Here is a 12,565-nt window from a genome sequence, read left to right as displayed (position 1 = left end):
ACTGGTGCCTGTATAGATGCAGATACCTACCCAGGCAGTGATAATTAATAGCATTGTCCAGAGAAATTTACCTCTTCAGATTTAAACAATTGGACTTTAATGAGGCTTCCAGACAGTCACAAATCACCATTTCTCTTCATATTCTTTCTTGATAGAGAAGATGAACTGAACAAAGATTCTATCATACAAACTAATAATTATACCTATTTTTGCAGGAATTGCTGTTATCCTTTCTAACAGGCTACTGTGCTTCTGTGGTTGGCCTGAATTTATTATTTCTCATTACGAATGTGTCTTAACTGGGATTCTATGAAATGAGACTTCCAACCTAGATAAGGTTCAAAGACTAAAGATGACCACTTCTGACTGCAAGAAAATGTCACAGTGAAATTTAGAAATCATAGAAGGTGAGAATTTGGAGTGAAACACTGAACAGCAACCCATTTAAGGTGAAAGAGATAAGACAGTAAGTTCCTTGATATATTCCAACTTTCCTGGGTGTGCGATCTGCAGTAAATGCCAATCTTGGTACAGCAGACTCCTCACAACCCATGTGTGGTCTGATCGTATTATAGGGCCTCTGCATTGCCCAAGCTTCTGCAAAGAGCAAAGTCAATCAGAATTCCCAGGTCCACGATGGCTGATGGGAAAATGACATGAGTACACTGCAACCATGCGGTTTTAGAATAGGCTGTTGGCAGGTGCCTGGGTGGTTCAGTCAGTTAAGCGTTCTGACTCTTGATTTTGGTCCAGGTCATGATGTCATGGCTCGTGAGACTGAGCTCCGCATCAAGCTCCACACTGTCAGCACGGAGCCTGCTTTGGATTCTCCCTCTGCCTCTCTCCTGCTAATGCTCTTGCTCTCTTGAAATAAACTTAAAAAAAAAAAGAATAGGCTGTTGGCAGTGATGTGGAGATGGGAGCAAGGACATTAAGATGCAGGGAGGGCATATGTGTGATGTGAAAAATGTTGTCAGCAGGGAGGGCATATGTGTGATGTGAAAAATGTTGTCAGTTGTGAAAAATGTTGTGCAGGAACTTGGTTGACCTTACTCACTATTGTGTTCATAGCATAGAGGGCTGTGTCTGGCATACAGTAGGTGCTAAATAAATATCTGTGGCAGAATGAAAGAATGAATGGCACATGTTAACTGAGTAGCTGGTCACCATGACCTCTTCTGTGGCATCCTTTCCTCCAGTGATCCTTTCACCCAGGGCTGTGTGGTCACCTCACCTTTCCCATGTCTCTCCTTCCTATTTACTTTTGTCTAGCCAATTTATGGGGTTGCTCAGCAAATGTTTTGACTCCAATTGGGAAAACAAGCTCTTGGTGCCATCATTGTCACCTGGCCCAGACTCTCAAAACAAGCTTGGTGTTGAAGAAAATGTCAATGGAAAGGTTTTTGTCTGCCCCTCTGGCAGATGACACAGGGCTTACAAAACACTTAACACGTCTGGATATCAGATTTGAGCTTCTTCAATTGCCTTTCCAGAGAAACCTGTCACCCACCCCCCACCCCCACCCCCATAGCCATCTCCACCTGCAGAGGCTCTAGAACTCTGTCAGACAGCAGCTCCCTAGTACCTAAAGCAAAACAAAAGTAGAAAATTGAGATGATGCTTAACCTGGAGTCACGGTATCCTGGAATTTGAGAATGAGAAAAAACAGACTCATGTCCTTTATCCATAAAGGGTTCAATTTGATTAGCAATGCTTCATGGGTGCAATCTGCCCTACAGGGTGTTGTGCTTTGCTTATAGAAAATATCTTTTTTTTTTTAGGGGCACCTGGGTGGCTCAGTCAGTTAAGCATCCAACATCAGCTCAGGTCATGATCTCAGGATTTGTGAGTTTGGGCCCCACATTGGGCTCTCTGCTGTCAGTGCCAAGCCTGCTTTGGATCCTCTGTCCCCCTCTCTGCCCCTCTCCGGCTCCCGCATGTGCACTCTCTTTCAAAAATAAGTAAACATTTAAAAAAGTAATATATATTTTTTAAATTTGAGAGAGAGAGAGAGGGAGAGGGAGAAGGTGCATGAGCTGGGGAGATGGGCAGAGGGAGAGATAGAATCTTAAGCAGCCTCCACACTCAGCGTGGAGCCTGACACCTGACTTGATCCCACAACCCCGGGATCATGACCTGAGCCTAAATCAAGAATTCGACACTCAACAGACTGAGACACTCAGGCTCCTCTCCGTGCCCCCACCGCCCCCCCCCCCCCCGCAGCGCCACCCCTGGCAAAACCCTTTTTAAACATGCATTAGTTGCCAACACTTAAAAATCAGGAGATTTAATGTTAAAATTTACATTCCCAACTTCTCTTGAAAAACTGAAAGGCCTAGCACGGTGGGGTCTGCATTTTCTCAGAGCAACTGCAGCGGGAACCATATCACCACTGGGGCAGAAGGGCACCTGCAGTAGAGTCACATTTCTCTCCCCAGTGGGGTGTGCTCTTCCCCTCAGTCCTCACCACTCCATATTGTCTCCTCCCTTGTGTAGAGTCTTTATGGCCCATGTGGTCTGTTGGGGTGGCAGGCCTCCCTGACTCTTCCACCATCTTGCCTGGCACCTGAGGGAAACTGGCATCTCTGAGTTAAGTGGCTAAGATTCTTCTGATTCTTTGGCTGTTTCAACAGGTCACAGCTGAGAATTTGCAAGATCTTTCCCTCTATCAGAGAACTAAAACTTTCAAGCACTCACAAATGCTCTGAGGATCCTATTAAAATGCAAGTTCCGATCTGGTAGGTCCAGGGTGGTGCCTGACATGCTGTATTTCCAAGCTTCCAGTGTGCAGATGCTGGTCTGCCGACTACACTTCTGTAGTAAGACCCTCTGGTTGCCTCCAAATCCACCTCCCCCGTAAGATCAGTGGAGATTAGAATCGGCTGGGGTGTAGTTTTAACACTATACCAACACCCAGGGTGCAGACCTAGAAATCCTAATTGGTCTGGGGTGGGCTTCGGTATTGTGCTTTGGTTTTTTTGTTTTGTTTTGAATGTTTGTTTGTTTGTTTATTGAGAGAAAGCACAAGCCGGGGAGGGGCAGAGAGAGAGAGGAGGGCAGAGGATCCGAAGCCAGCTCTGTGCTGACAGGCTGACAGCAGAGAACCCGATGTGGGGCTCAAACTATGTACCACGAGATCATGACCTACACCAAAGTCAGTCGCTCAACCACTGAACCACCCACGTGCCCCTGTTTTGTTTTTTTTTAAAGATCCAGATTATTCTAGTGTGCCTCCAGGGTTGAGAATTATAGTATTAAATAGCATTAACCATCAATATCAAAGTTCAGTTTCTAGGCTGAAGCTTAGTTGTAATGATGTTAGGTTTGTGTTACTTTCCAGGAATAGATAGCAGTGGTCACTTGGGAGGGGTGGAGTGAGTGTGTGGAGAGGGATCCTTGGTATGTCGGGTGAGCTCCACTTTCCCATTCTCCTAAGTGCCTTCGAGGTGCCAATGCTCAGATTCTACAGCCAGTCCTCTGTGTGGCCTTATCAGTTGTGCTGGCTTTGAATCCTCAGAAACCAAACCTGGTTATATCTCTCACCTACCCAGCTCTACAGTGAACACCTTCCAGCTGTTTCTGCATTCTTCCCATGCCTGTCTCCAAGGTCCATCTCAAGTTTATACCCTTCCATTCACATCCCTGCTTCTGTGAGGCTGCTTGTTCTGACCACACGAAACCAGGTGTGGCAGGCAACCCGCTGCCCTTACGTGAAAAACTGGAACCTGCTTCCAGCCTTGTCTTGGCTGCCTCTGCTCCTCTGCTCTCATTAGCCCATCTCCTTTAGCGTAGTGGTCTTCCAGGTATATCCTGGAACTACTTCTTTCCTGGATGGGGAAAAGAAGAAACAAAATGATTTGGCTCAGTTGGGGAGTTTGCTCCCACCCACTAGAAGTTTTATGATATTTCTCTTCCTTCATTTTTTTTTTCCCCAAATCTTTCATCTTCCATCCAGAATGCTACAATTCATAAGCCTACATATTGAGAAACATTTACATGAAATAATGAATAAATACATGCAGTCAAAAGAATGACCACAATGCCAATGCATAATCCTGCAGAAAGTTCAATAAACATTTATTGAGCATCACTACAAGGTAGGACTGGACACCGGTCATTTAGTGGTGAATAAGTCAGCATGGTCCTTGCTCTTTCCCAGCTGGTACTCTTTAGTGTCTCAGAGCCTATGCACCCGAAGGCAGAACTGTGTGTGGAGTGGAGCTGACCAATAGGCTTCAACTCACAAGTCAGTGCCAATTAAGAAAGGGCACCAGGCTGACAATTCCATGACCACCTCTGGGCTCCTGGGTCTGGAGTGATGCTGTATGAGTAGAGGGTAGAGACGGAGGCTGGTACCAGTTCTGACTCCATCCTGAGAGATTCAGCAGCCTACCTGGTATAGGTGGTGTCCAGACTCAAGTGGGTCCACTGGAGTGCAGGTTCTATTACCTTAGGCCTGTGATCAGAAATGAGACAGAAGTGCACAGCACACAACCCAATTCCTGGTCACTCAGGCATGCGTCATGTTGGCTTTCCTGGAAAGAGATATAAACTTTTTCCCCTACTTCCACAGCATGGCTCACTGATGTGCTGAACCAATTAAATACATTGAAAACTGGGGTCCCCTGCAAGCATGCTCCCTGAGCTTTTTACTCTGGTTTTTTTCACCGTCTATGGTGTTCTCTGGGAGGGACCTAAATCAGCAATACTCCACCATCAGTCTCAGTGGGCCATGCATCAATAAACATTGATCACAGTGGGAAGGAGAGTCCACATCTATTACAGGAACAGGGGTCCCATTCTCAGCAGGGTGCACACACCTGTGTCTCTGAACAAAGAGGAACAGGAAGGTAGAGGACAATTCATGGGATCTTCTTCCTCTCTCTCAGGTGCGGAGCTGTCTTACAACGGGGAGTACAGCTAGCTCGTGGGTATGCCACATTATTCTGCCCTCCAATTTGGATCCATCAACCGTATTAAAAATCTCTCTCAGCTTCCAACAGTAGGGTTTGTTTTCTTTGTTTGTTGAATAAGAAGAATCTTATTCAGTGCATTTTCATCCTTACTTGAGCCTTCACAAATATTTTTGTCAAGTTGGAAGCTAAGAGAAGCAGTTGCTACTAGCTAGATAGCATATTCAACAAGAAGAAAAAAACTTTAGCATGAATGATCTGAGATGTAGGATGCTTTGGAAAGAGGGAAAAACTGGAGGGAAGGGATTTAACTCATTTTACCAAATTGTTCTCACAAGTGTGCTCCAATATGCACATGGTCTCTGACCCACTTGTCTTTCTTTTCCTTTCTGTCTGTATGGTACAGTGGAGATTTCCTTGTTCCTCCTCTTCTCTTTCCAACCAGACTTGGCTGGAAGAATTTCATTTTCTACTCTCACTAGTCCCAAGATCTTGGAGTCCTTTGGAGGGCTCTGTTTTAGCCCCATGAGGTGATCTAAACCTGCCTTAGCACAAGTGCCTTCCTTGGGTACATGCTGACACTGTGGCTTTATAATAATTTCCTTTCTTCCCACACACATCTCTCCTCCCTGCTGCCTGGTTCCTCATAGAGCTGTCATCACATAGATAGATATTTGGGGCTTATATTGTGTTATTTTGTATATCCATTATATTTGTTCTATTTCCACAGTGATACTGCACACTCCTTTGACCAGAGTGACCCAATCTTCCATTGACATTGTTGTGTGTCCCCCCCACCACCACACGGAGGCCTTTCAAATGAAGACGATTACACGTTTCGTTTTGCATGTACACGCCCGACAATAATAGCAGACTTTTCCCTCCGTAGTTTCACTGTTTCTTAATCACTTTTCATTTCCCTCCCCATTAACTTCAGTTCTATGAGGGTTTGGATAGAGTTTTGGTATTCGAAGTCAGAAAACCTCTGTTCTTCTCCACTGATATTTACTACCCTGTAACTTTATACAAGTCATTTAACATCAGTAAGCTGCAGAATCTAATGTGTCTTTGCAAGGGAGGAAATTATAATGGTTTCCCCATAGGGTTCCTGATTCCTGCTGCTAATAATGAGTTCATATTGTGCTCCTTGTTCTGCTGAAGTGCAGGAGCTCCTCTCAGAGATTCTATTCAACATCCCCCTGTGCCTGGGCCATCAAAGTACATATTGAATGAGATATCTTCCTACCTTGACAACAGATGGGCACATCTCTTTGAAGAGGAAGCCCTTGGGCCTGACACAAATCATAAGGAACATTGTTTACAGAGTGTTTGAGAGCTCCAGAGAGCAGTCCTACCTCTTCTGAGCACCCTCGTTCAGGGTGCCCTGGAAGAGACCTTCCAAATGATACAGGCAAGTCTTTCTGTATGGGGAGGAGGGCTACAGCCCGAGGTGCAAGCTACTACTTATATCTCTTGCCTAGAACCAAATCTTTACCAAAATCACATATTGGTTCCAGTATTGCAGCCCAAGTATAGTCATACAATATCTTCCATGGCTGCCATTCCATTCCCAAATATCGTGTACTTAGTCTTTATCCTAGAGCAGCTCAGTGGCGTCAGATTCCTTCCAGTAAAGGCATTGACTTTTCCATTGCCTGATTCCAAATGAATCATATATGGTCTTATTTCTGAAATTGACATCAACTGATGTTAGGCCTGGGATTTACATAATAGCTAAGATGTTTATAGGCACCATCCCAGCATAACCTTCTCTCTGGCCACAGTGTACTCTGTGATGAGGGCTGGGTTGCAATTCTAGTTCCCTACAGCTGGCTGGAGCACCCCTGCCCACCCCCCCACCCCCTTTCTAGCCTTCCAAATCTAAATCTTAGCACACTGCCTGGTACAAAGTAGGAGCTCAACAAATATTTGCGGAGTACAGGAATACATAACCCCAAGGGGAATCCTAATGGGAAATTATTACTTTCTAACTTCAGTGTGAAGTATATGGAAAGACTGGTTCTCTCCTCCAGATAGCAAGGGATAGAAAAGGCCAATTTCTTCATTCTCTAGTGTGACTTGGGCTGATATGCAAAGAGAGTTCCAACTTGCTAAGCAGTCTTGTTAATTTGATTTTTCCCCTTGTAGTTTCCTTTGGTGCCAGCCCCAATTGACAGCTTCTGGAAGTTCCCAGCAATGGCATCTCTTGATGGTGGTAATTATTAATTAGCTGCCTCGGGAATGACACCCACTCCTTTAATGTCCCTGAAGATGTTCCATGCAATTTTTTTCAGCACTGTTCCTACAAAGTGGTCGAAAGCTGGAGCACTGTTCTTTGAGCAACTTTTATTTGTTGCTGCTCTAAGTCCCCTATTGACTTGCTACTCAAACTGTGGTCCATGGATCAGCAACACTGAAATCACTTGGGAGCTTGTTAGAAGGCAGGATCTTGGATTGCACCCCAGACCTACTAAAACAGAATCTGTGTTTTAACAAGATTCCAGGTGTTTCCTATGCACATTAAAGTTTCAGAAACATTTCCCCACTACAGTTCAGATTCAATAGATCTAGGTCGAGGGTGGGGCCCAAGGTTCTGCAGTTTTGAACAAGGGTAATGCTAATGCAGCTGGTCCAAGGGCCACTCTTTGAGTAGCAAAGCTTTAGTTCATTAGGGAAAAATGAGTGTATAATACCCGCCTCCCCACCCCAGATATACATCAAAGAAAGCAGGGCACAGATGGCTGATGTTCCCTTAGCCTAGAACACTGTTTCTCGGTGCCAGCTGCACACCAGAATCCTCTAGGAAGTTTTTGACAATGCTGACACCCTGGCCTGTTCCCAGAATGCCTGATTTGAATGGTGTGGGAAGGGATTTAAGCGTTGGGATGGTTTGGAATTTCCTTGGTGATTCTAATAGATGGAGAACAATTGGCCTAGGATGAAGTCTTATCTTACTAATGAGTCAGAATGCTCTCTGCCTCTCTCTCCCAACAAATTCTCTTACTCCTGCAGGTCTGATTTCCTACATTTGGAAGACTTAGTTAAATTCCCCACTTTCAGTACCTACTACCCTCCCAAAGATCACAAGAACACGCTCATGTAAATCAAATTCCAGCAGCTACTAGGTAGATATTCTAAGGAACCTTCTAATAATGGCTTGAAGGCACACTGCCAGATGATTCTTCTTCACAATCTTTGCCATGAAGCTAATCCTGAAAGGCACATTCTTCAAAAAACTCCAAGAGGGACCCTTGTTCTGCTTAAGGTTTTTCTGCTTCATTCTTCCTTTTTTTTTCCTTCAGCATAACTTCCCCGCACCCCCCTCCCCCAGCTTCATTTTTTTAAGTGGATTCCCTAGGAGAAAAACATAAGTCAGCTTTCTTGTATTCTTGTGTCTCTTCCTCAGTCTTCATGCTGGTCAGCAACGCCTTTCCTACATCACTTTGTTTTGTTTAGGTGCTCATGGTTTTCTCAGGGGATTCCCCAGCAGCCCTCTGGCTCCTCTCCTCTTCACTCCTGAGGGCATGTGGGAGTTTGAGGGTGATGATTACTTACTACCCTTCTCTTCCACTCCAAGCCTCAAAGCTATTGAGACATAGACAAAGGAGGCCCGGAGCTGGAGACAAGAATGTCCATTCTATTGCTCATCAAGTTAGACTGGAGAACACGGCAAGGAGGGGGTCCCAGTTGGCTCTCAAGACTTCTCACACTGACCTGCCTGGTGTTCCCACCTGGAACTGTAGCCCTACTCTCTGCAAATCAAAGTTCAGTCCCAGGAAGCTTCTGGAGAATACAGAAAGCTTGAGTCTAAAGGAGGCTTCTCAGAAAGTGAGACAGGAAGGGACTGTACTGCACGTGGTCTAGTTCTCCATCCCACCTCACCAATCAGAGAAGGGGGATGAGAGGAGAGGAGGTCATCCTCCCCACATGCAAAATGCCCTCCTTTGGGGCCAAGATGGGAACTCAAGGAGAGACTCCCCCAGACAGTGGCATCTTTCTGAGCACCTCAGAGGGAAATATCAGGGCTATAGACCCTCATTGGCCATTGGGAAAGCCAATAATCAGACAACTGGCCAGTCAAGCTCCCCTACTGAACCAGGTCTCTTTTCTACTTGGGTCTACAGCACAGCAGAGCCAGGACCCCTGATGAGGTTGCCCTGATCCATTGGTCCATTCTGACAGGGTTTCACCAGATGTGACTTATTTGGAGAGAGCTGTTGGTTCCCAGTGGCAATAGAAATGTGGAGTGTTTTAAAAGAAGTGTCTTCCTCACTCACCCTCCCTCCCGCGCAAATAGCTGGCAGCGTTATGTGTGGGCCAATGGGAACTTGAAGCTGCTCTAACTGAAAGAAGGGGTGCTTGGTGCCAAGCAGTTTTCCAGTAAAGAGGTTTTTCAAATAATAACAGAAAGACAATGATGACCAGAAGAAGGGACAGGTTTTTTAAGAAGTCAGGAGAAGGCTGCCGAGCCTAATTCCGGAGAAACAATATGAATCAGAGGCCCTCTTTGCTTTGCTGACTGGAAATGTGGCTGAGGGGAGAATAGAAGGGAGGGGCTTAGGGTTCACAGTGGAATCATTGCTGACATTGATCCAAAAAGACCCAGCTAATTGCTCATGATTGTTTTCTCTTTTCACATTTACTCCCAGGCACCGCAGATATAATTCGAGTTGGGTTTCTGTCTCGACTTGGGCTCCTCCTTGGGAAATTAGCAAGAGTATAGTGATTTTTGATTTTAAAAATCTTTACCGATTTCCCAGGGGTATCCTCAAAGTCAATAGATGTAAGTTTAACAAGAATTTGTTTTCTAAAACTGAAAACTAAAAAGCAGAAAGTCAGTACCATGAATGGTGCAGAAAACTGGAGGTTGAATAACTAGTCCATACAATTAATCACAAAAGGTAACACCGCTTTCATTATCAACTAGACCTGCAGTCCCTTTAAAGTACCCAAAAGGTGCCTGGGTGGCTGGCTCATTCGGTTGAGCGTCCGACTTCAGCTCAGGTCATGATCTTGCGGTTTGTGGGTTTGAGCCCCGTGTCAGGCTCTGTGCTGACAGCTCAGAGCCTGGAGCCTGCTTCGGATTTTGTGTCTCCCTCTCTCTCTGCCCCTGCCCTGTTCGCATTCTGTCTCTCTCTCGAAAATAAATAGACATTAAAAAAAAATTTAAACTACTATACCCATTACAAGCAGTCAGGGATGTAGTAAAGTGAGTGAGACCTGCCCATCTATCGCCATAAACAGACCCTGTGTTAGGGTTTATGTGTTTGTTTTCTTTTCTTTTATCCCTCTGAAAAAAATACTTAAATTTAAGTGGGGACTTTTCACAGCACAAATCTTGCGTCATATGTTTAAAAGCTGTGGCAAAATCATCTTTTGGCAGAAGTTGTATGGCCTTAGACAAGCTGTGTCTTGGTGTGTGTCCTTCAGGAGAGGGATGGTTTTCAGAGAGATTTCCCATATGGTGCATCCAATCAGGCTGCTGATTCATTAAGGACTTGGCCCTGGGATGTGAACCAGGGTTCGGAAAGGCACAGAGCATACAAGTGGCCTTGTTGGTGGGAGCTCCCTGCTCCCCAGTGAGTTGGTGCCCCAACTGCCCACACACTTGTCTTGACTGCTTTTTCCAAACATAGTGCACCTGCAATGTGGCCCCCTCAAAAAACTTGCACACACTCAGCAGTGTGCACTTACCTTGAGGTGAGCTGTCTAGAGCTTAATCTCCCCTCTCTTAAGGTATGCCACTGAGCCTCACAATGGTCTCTTATTTGTAATGATTTTCCCAAATGTGTTTAAGAGGAGATGAAAGGAATTTTAAACGAGGTGAATCTCACATACAAACTGAATGGGCTTCATCTGTGTACTCGCAAATCTTTGCACCAGAGGGTTGAAAAGAACCTAAAGGTCAATCAGTACAAAGCCCTGGTTGCAAATCCTTTGCAGATATGGAGACCTATATAGGCATGCAACCCATTCGTGAACAAGACTGAAACTACCCAACTTTGCTGAGAATTATCCAAAGCACTGTTACAAATTAGGAAGGGGTGAATATCTTGGTTAATACTAAAGAAAAAATGGAATTTCCCATGAACAGAGAAAATAACATTCAAGTTGTTATCAGAGCAGAAATCTGCTTTTCTTTTCTGTGAATAGCATTTGGGCCTGAAGCCCATTCACTGAGGCCAGTAAGTGTAGCATACAAGTCCTGATTTATGAATACCTTTTTATATCTAAAATGCATACACATACAGAGAGGGAGAGAGAGAGAGACCAAGACTGAGAGACAAAGAAAGATTTCCTTCCCATGAGTTCCATAGGGTTGCTCTTCAGGACCCAAGCTTCTAAACTATAGATCTAAGAACTTACTAGGGTTTCAAGAACATACTAGGGTTGGGCTGGTATGCAATGTACATGTTTCCCTAATCCTATTTGTTTTTGCTAATATATATAATGATGTCCTTAGGGTCATGCCTCAGCTATGTTCACTGCTGGTGTTCTGATGAACAGCTAGGGCAGCCTAACCAAACCCATGTGCATAAGGACTGTGGACCCTCCTGGGTGAGTAAAGGGAATAAGGATCAGGAGGAATTTGCCTCAGTAAGAAAATCTTAATTGTTAAAAGGGAGGGATGTTGGGCTGCTTACCTTTATTTCATCGCTTGCCCCTGCTGGACTCAAGTCTCAGTTCTGGTGATATCAAACACTGAAAGAGATCTATGGGTGGGTATTGCTTGTTTTGTCTGCCTGGGACAACACTTCCCTCCTTTTCGTAGAATTCTGGTGGTGGTTTCCAGTCACGGTTCCTTATCCCTTGGCCACAGTGGCTGGTCCAGTGATGGACACATGACCCAACCATAGTCAAAAGGCTCTTTCCCAGGATCTTCCTAACAAGAGCTCTCTGAGTTCTATGACTGTGAAGCTTTGAGAACATAAGCCCAGAGGTGATGACAGTGTCCAAGTTTTCCCTGTATAGGGACAAGTCTGAGGGAAAAAAGCTAACACACCAAAAGAAGCAGAGACACACACAAAAAAATGGATAGTGAAGGAATGAGTTCCTTGTTATTTGGAGTTCTGAATCTAGTGGCTGCTGAGGCAAACTCTACCCTCTGTCCTTTCCCTAGTTTGGTTATGTCAATCAATAAATACCTCCCTCTTTGGTTAATTTAGGTCAAATGGGGTTTCTCTGTCACTCTATAAAATGTCAGGGAACAAATGGCACTGTTTGGAAGCTTCTGTAAAAAGGATTCACAAAAGCCTCCTTGTCATGTACTATTATAAAACCTGTGTATTAGGGATAGGTAGAACATATAATTTATTGTGTAAACAGGACACTTTTGAGAATTAAGGTGAGTGCTATTAACAACAACACCAGGACAACAGCCATGAACTAAAGTTTATGGGCACCCTAGTGAAGGATCATGTGTTGTGGTCATGTGCCCAGCAGAACAGTGGTAGAGACCATAATGCCTGGTGGAGAGCTGGCATGGGTGGTGAACCAGCATTACCTGGGGAGCTATGGGGAGCCATGGGGGCCTTTTATGAGCTCAAAAAAACCCTTGGTGGCACATGCGCAAGTTTGAAGTTCTATATTATTTTGGTGCTGTGACCATGACTTTGTGCCATAGCTGATGGGATGTGGGACATTCAGGTTAC

The 12,565-nt window shown here is 44.9% G+C and overlaps 1 long non-coding RNA gene across 1 annotated transcript; it reads right to left on the bottom strand.

Moving 5' to 3' along the window:
* Positions 1-3,740: 3,740 nt before the first annotated feature.
* On the bottom strand, positions 3,741-11,614 carry LOC125170891 (uncharacterized). Its single transcript, XR_007154123.1, has 3 exons — positions 11,558-11,614; positions 4,394-4,535; positions 3,741-3,827 (listed from the first exon to the last, which is right to left on the bottom strand). It is a non-coding gene; the product is annotated as an uncharacterized LOC125170891 (long non-coding RNA).
* Between the last annotated feature and the right edge of the window lie 951 nt (positions 11,615-12,565).

The sequence above is a fragment of the Prionailurus viverrinus genome, chromosome A1, assembly GCF_022837055.1.
Source record: "Prionailurus viverrinus isolate Anna chromosome A1, UM_Priviv_1.0, whole genome shotgun sequence".
NCBI lineage: Eukaryota > Metazoa > Chordata > Mammalia > Carnivora > Felidae > Prionailurus > Prionailurus viverrinus.
The sequence above is the reverse complement of the archived record's forward strand: the minus strand, read 5'-3'. Positions and strand labels throughout refer to the sequence as shown.